General features: G+C 42.6%; 1 protein-coding gene across 1 annotated transcript in view; it reads right to left on the minus strand.

The window, feature by feature from the left end:
• The window catches only part of LRRN2 (leucine rich repeat neuronal 2), a 118,090-nt gene that overhangs the window by 100,645 nt on the left and 10,157 nt on the right, over positions 1-7,288 (minus strand). The gene's annotated exons all lie outside the window — the stretch shown is intronic.

Raw genomic sequence — 7,288 nt, forward strand, 5'->3', positions numbered from 1 at the left:
AACAAGTATAAAAACCTTCAGGATTTGAACCCAGATCCTCCTGAATTCAAGCTCTGTACCCCATCTGCTACACTACACTGTGAACAGAGTTAGGAAGAGATTTTTAGCTGAGTATGTGAAATGGGATTGCATCCCAAGGACTGAGGATAGCCAGTGCTGGGGCAAAGAGATGGGAGATGGAATGTCACATGTGAGTCCTGGGGTAGCTAGGTGGCACAATGGATAGAATGCTGGACTTGGAATCAGGAAGACCAGAGCTCAAATTCTGCCTCAGATACTTATTACCTGTGTGACCCTGGGCAAGTCACTTAACCTTATTTGTCTCTGTTTCCTCATCTGGAAAATGAGTCAGAGAAGGAAATATCAAACCATTCCATGATCTTTGTCAAGAAAACCACAAATGGGATCACAAAGAATTGGATAACAACTGGAAAGACACAGTAACATGTGAGGTCTATCTAGCAAGAAAGCTAGTTTAGACAGATAGAGTCCAGGGAGTAGAGGAATATATAATAAAGTTGGAAATGCAGATCAGGACCAGATTGGGCTTTACAAATTAAACAGAAGGGCTTACATATGATTCTGAAAGCAATAGGGAACCATTGAAGTTTACAGAGGGAATTACTAGATCAGACTTGCACTTTAGGGAAGACAAATTTTTATCTTTACATTTCCCTTTTCCCCTAAAAGCAGGGTGGAGGGGATCACTAATGGCATGTCAACTAACATTATCATAGCCAAGTAGCTGATTTGATTCTTCAGTTCTTTGCTACATATGTGTGTATGATTTAGTTTGTAAGAAATTTAGATTATATATATATAATTTAGATTATATATAAGGTATAATATTTGTAATATAATATATAATGTGATAGATATTTTGGTTATGTATAACATTTGTCATATAATTTAATATATATTTAGGTTTTACATACTATATAATATTTGTAATATGATATATATATATATTTGGGTTATATATAATATTTGTAATATATATGGTTGGGTTATATATTTGTAATATGATATATATGTTTGGGTTATATATAATATATAATAGTTGTAATATAAGATAGAATGTGTGTATATATATATATACACCTAAATACCTTACAAACGAAATTATCTTATCCACCTCCAATCCCCTCCCCACCCCTAAACACACACCCACTTCCACCTTCCCCAGGACAGTTTGGTTTCCAGGGTGATGGATGGTATTAGAGAAAGCAGGCAGAAGGGGTTAGACTCTCTGTGCCCTGCCTCTGTCTTGGGAGGGAGCAGAGGGAGAGGGTCCCCAGGGTGGATGCCAGAATAAACAGATAAGGCTGGCAATCTGGCAGTCTCTACTTTATCTCTCTTACGCAAGGCAATGTAGCCTCCTTCTGCTCCAGGGTAGACAGACCTGTGTCTGCCAGTAGGAAGGGCTAGCCAGATCCGTCCCTGCTTCCTTCCTCCCTCCTCGCAGGCTGCAGCTGTCCTCAGATGGCCAGGTGTGTGCTCCAGGAAGCCCTCCCTTGTCTTCTTTCTCTCCTGAGTATCAGGTGGCAGCCAGTGCTTAGGGCAAACACCTATCCGGAGGGTGCTGCACTCCGAAGGAAGATGGCATTGCTTGTAAACCTTAGCAATCTACTTCAAAGGGCTGCTCCCTTATCTCTCTCTCCCCTCCAACCTCTCCTCCCCCTTCCTGGCCTTTCCTGGCACAGCGCTGGCTCTGTTTTCCCAGACAGGATGCACTCTAATATGTCCTCTGTCCTGGGGAGGAAAGAAGGGAATGTGGAGAACCCTACTGGCAAAGGGACTCAGAGTCTTCGCAGCCTCCTCCCCAGTCAGGCTGGGATGTCCAGCTGCCTCCTCCCTCCTCACCAGCTCCAGCAACCCCCAACTCTCCACCTCAGCAACCCCAGTCTGAAGGGAATGAAGGGACAACTTGCTAAGGGAGTAGAGGAGATGGAAAAGAATACCTGCTGAATTCACGGTCTACCCTCCTAACACTACCCCCCAAATCACCCAAGATAAGGTCCCCCCATCCTCAATTTAGTCTTGTTTCTCAGCATTTTCTCCAGGAAGATTTTCTACCCTTTGAGAATGGAAATATTTCTTCAAATGCCTCCTCTCAACTACTAAGGTATGGATAAGCACAGTCAACGTTTAGTTTGGTGCCATCTTCCCTCCCCCTCTCACTTGTCCCCATCATCCAGCCTCTTGCCAGCCACCTTCTCCTGCTATCAGCTGCTATGTGTTCAAGAATGCATCATCGTTTTAATTCTAGCCAGTATGTTCTGATGAAGGCCAAAGCACCTAGCATAGTGTCTTGCATGGAATTGATAATCAATAATCTTTGTTGAAAAAATGAATGAATGAAGGCCAATTCCAGAGACCAGTGAATAAGAAAAAAATCTTTCAAAGGCTTCTTGCGGCTCATAAAGTATTCCTTTTCTGCATTATTCACTGTTTCATGATGATTCATGCCACTCCTCTTTTGATAGAGCCCTGAATTTGGAATCAAGATGATCTGAGTTCAAATCCTAGTTCTGAAATTTACTAACTGTGTAACCCTGAGTGAGTCACTTACAAGCTCTTAGCCTTACCTGGTTTTTTTTTTAACTGTAAAATAATAATAAATAGTCCTGACCTCACTGGGTCATTGTGAGAATTAAATGAGATAATAGGCAGCTAGGTGGCACCTGGAATCTAGAAGATCTGAGTTCAAATATGACTTCAGACACTTACTAGCTGTGTGACCTAGTATGAGTCACTTAACCCTTTCTGCCTCAGTTTCCTTATCTGTAAAATGAGCTGGAGAAAAATATGACAAACCATTCCAGCATCTTTGCCAAGAAAACCCCAAATGGGGACATTTATGAAGAGCTGAATATGACTGAAACAACGAATGACAGCAAATGCATGTAAAGCATTTTGCAAACCTGTTCTAGTTATCCATATGGACAACAGAGTGCTAACTATCTACAGAGACAGAAGCAGGCAGAGAGAAAGATGAAGGAAAGTCCTGTACAAGAAGACATTAGTACAGCACCAATAGTTCCCATGTTTCCTGGTGCCCTGGGAGAAAAGAGTTTGGGGGGTTAGTTTTCAACCAGAGAAAGGAATCTCTTAGAATGATACCAGGTATCTGGTATGTCTGCTATACCCTGTCTTTTGCCTTTCTTCAAGATCCAGCCTCCACTTCCCTCCCTCCACTGAAATAGCCCAAATAATTTGCAGGGTCTATCGGATTCTTCATTTTCATTTACCAGTTCCTTGAGCTGAGGGAGGCTAGGGAGTGTGGGGCTATTTAAAGGATGTGAATGCCCTCCGGGTGCCTCAGAAGACAGACTTAGTTAGGTCAGGGGCATACCTTTCTCTGAGGACTCTGGGAGCAGAAAAGGGGGTTTGAGGTAGTGGGAGGGTAAGAATAAGCTTAGCTAAAAGCACTTTTATCACTCTTCTCTGCATTTCTGTGTGCCTTGCTCCAATTTCCTGAAGGATCTTCCCTATGTCCCTACCCTGGGGATTCTTCCCATTTCAGCTTTTCAGCACTCCTTATGTATTATCTTCTCCCAATTGAATGTCTGCTACTTGAAGACAAAGACTGTTTTGTTTGCCTGTAATTTTATTCCTAGAATGTAGCACAGTGCTTGGCACATAAAAAAACCACTTTATATATGCCCTGCTAATATCTATCTATCTATCTATCTATCTATCTATCTATCTATCTATCTATCTATCTATCTATCTGTCTGTCTGTCTGTCTGTCTGTCTGTCTGTCTGTCTGTCTGTCTGTCTGTCTGTCTATCCAACTCTCCATCCATCCATCCATCCATCCATCCATCCATCCATCCATTCATCCATCTTTCTATCCATCTATCTATCTATCTATCTATCTATCTATCTATCTATCTATCTATCTATCTATCTGTTTATCCAACTATCCATCTTTCTATCCATCTATATCTGTCTGTCTGTCTATCCAACTATCTATCTATCTATCTATCTATCTATCTATCATCTGTCTGTCTGTCTATCTATCTGTCTGTCTATCCAACTGTCCATCCATCTTTCTATCTATTCATCCATCCATCCATTCACCCATCCATCCATCCATCCATCCATCCATCTATCTATCTATCTATCTATCTATCTATCTATCTATCTATCTATCTATCTATCTACCTACCTACCTACCTATCTACCTATCTCTACCTAATGCTACTCAAGGGAAGGTATGGCCAGGGTGAAGTTGCTTTACTTCAGGAGTTAATAAGGAGGTAATGGGAGGCTGGATGAGGGGTGGGAAGGAACTAGCAAGCTCCCTCTACCCTTGCCCCTCTCCTAAACCTCAATGCTATTCCCACCCCCTGCCATCCGCCCTGATTCCCCAGCTCTGCCTGCCAAGCTCTGCAAATCACCACACATGCCAATAAGTCATTAGAAACTGGAGCTGCAAATGTGGGGTTGCCATGGAGACCGACACTGGGAGCTGGCAAGCCCCAGCAGGCTGGGCCGGCGGGCTCAGGTGTGCAGTACCTAGAGCTGAGGGAGGCTATGGTGCCTTGCATGGGAGAGATAAAGTGGAGACCACCAGACTGCCAGTCTTATCTGTGGGCTGGCGCCAGGCAGAGTGGGCATAGGGGACTCTGCCACCCTCTCCTCTTCTGCACTGTTCCTCCTTCCCCGCCTCTGCCCATCATCAGCTTGTTAGACTTGATAAATGTCAGCTCAGACTCTGGGAGCCAGCGGGGGATGGGAAGGTGGCAAACAGCCCAAAGCCACTGTGCCAGCTTCTCTCCTGTCGCAGGGGCCTCAGAGGAGGCTGTTTCCCTAATGCCAGTCCATGCAATCCACTCTATACACCTAATGCAGCAGTAAGCCTTGAGAATTGGGCCAGTTGTCCACACTGGAAGGGAGGGAGGAGGTGAGAGAATAGGATAAATAAGACTAAAGAACAATAAGTATGAGGAGAACTAGAATCTAGGGGCATCTCAGGTGACTGTACCCCTTGGACTCATGATGATAGGCCTTAGGGAGATGAGATTGGAAAGAGTCTTGGACCAGGAATCAGTGGTTCTGAGTCCTGCTCTTACCTCTGATACCAACTAGCCATGTGACCTTGGACAAGTAACTAACCCTCCTCTGGCCTCAGTTTACTTATCTGTAAAATAAATGGATGGGAAGAGATGATCTTTAAGGTTCTTTCATGTCCTACGACTTGTCTTCCTTCTCTCTCTCTTTTTTTTTCTCTCTTGAAACTGACCTAGAAGTCTAGAATTTTCAGTGGTTGATAAATGTGAGAATGCAGGTTTAGGTTGTTTTGCTTGGGGTAGAGAGATGAAATGGGGACTTTATATAATCCAGAAAAGGATGGCATACAGGGCAGAGTGCTGGACTTGGAGTTAGGAAGACCTGAGTTTGAATCCTGCCTTTGGCACTTAATAGCTAGGGGATTATAGGCAAGTCACTTAACATTTCTGATTTCAGTTTCCTCATCTGTAAGAATTATAGAGTCCCTTCCAGCTCTCAATCCTACAACCTTGTTTCTCCATCAGTGCATCATCTTCTATGTGTACGTGTCTGAGTGTGAGTGTGTGTGTGTGTGAATGTGTGTCCTGTCTCCTTGTCAGACCAAGAATGCCCTCAGCATGAGGACCATGTCTCTTTCCTCTAAATTCTCTTTTCCTCCAAGCACAGGCTGAGAATGATTGACAGACTGATAAAGCTGCTATAGAGATTCTTCCTTTTCTACCTAAGCTTTGGCCCCCCTCTCTGTACTCTCCTTAGAGTCATCTAAAGGAGATGCCAGACTGTTTAAAATATATCCTGAAATACAAATTGCTAGAAATAATAATAGCTAAGATTTACGTGGTTCTTTAAAGTTTCCAAAGCACTTTATATACAGAATTGTGTGTGTGTTTAGACATGTACACAGTTCTGAAGCAGAAAGGGTGGCAGAGTCCCCTGTGCCCACTATGCCTAGCAACAGCCCACAGATGAGACTGGAATTCCGGTGGTCTCCACTTAATCTCTTATAGTTCTTTGTTTGTCTGTCTATCTGTCTCTCTCCATCTACACACATAAATATACTATATATAAAAATAATAGCACCTACTCTAAAGGATTGTGAAACTCAAAGAAAAAAAGTATATATATGAGATAAAATATATATGACATGCATATAATATAATATGTGTAGTATGGTAAATTTCATTTCATTTTCACAGTCTTGCAGAATAGGAGCTATTATTACCCCCATTTTACAGATAAGGAAACAGAGAGGTTAAGTGACTTGCCCAGGAGCAAACAATGAGTACAAGAGGCAAGATTTGAACTCAGGACTTTCCAGCTCCAAGGCCATCACTGTATCCACTATGCCACATCCCAAATTCATAGAAGTTTTACCCAAACCCAATTTTGGGCTTAGGGGAAGATGCCTCTACTTTTGAAAAAGAAAATATATTTTACTGGGGTTTGGGGACAGTATCTTTACCAGTCTTTCCCCATGCATGACGACCATTCCTCTGCAGTAATGTTGCTTTTTTGCCCTCCTTTTCCTCCAAATGGGACCAGGAACTTTAAGCTTCTGCCCTGGGGTCCTTTGCTACTTGTTGGTGAGACTCAATTCTAAGTACTCCAAGACAACACAAAGCACTCCTGCCATCTCTTTAACACCCCGGCTTCCTAATTTCTACCTCATATTCTGAGAACAATAATCAAATTAATACTACTATTTATGGAAAGGATATTTGTTTGTATATATTTGTTCACTAACTCCCTCATTAGATTGTTAGCTTATTGAGGGTAGGAACTATCTTTTGCCTCTTTTTGTACCCTCAGCACTTAGCACAGAGCCTGGCACATAGGAAGGTGCTTAATAAATGCTCATTGAGTGATTAACGGATTGATGTGTGAACCAATCACCTTTGGACTTTAGTCACCATCTCGATGACTTCCTCCACCAAAGTTCCTCTCTCTGGCCTCCATTCTTCAAAACAGGTCATCTTTCCCAAAATCGAATTTGAATGAGAACCTGAGCTCTTGGAGGGCAGGGATTTTATACTTGTATTCTCAGGGTTTAGCATGGTGCCTGGTACACAGTAAGTGCTTACTAGTTGCTTATTTCATTCATTCAGCATCCTTCTAGTCTTATTGCTTTTAGTGCTCTTTTCCTAGAAAGCAGCAGGACTGAGTGAGAAAAGACAGAAGATTTAGATTCTATCCCCAGCTCCACTCATATGAACTGAGGCAAAGTAACTTCCTTTCTATGGACTTTCTCTGATCCATACATGGATCAGCT

Source organism: Monodelphis domestica, chromosome 2 (assembly GCF_027887165.1).
Source record: "Monodelphis domestica isolate mMonDom1 chromosome 2, mMonDom1.pri, whole genome shotgun sequence".
NCBI lineage: Eukaryota > Metazoa > Chordata > Mammalia > Didelphimorphia > Didelphidae > Monodelphis > Monodelphis domestica.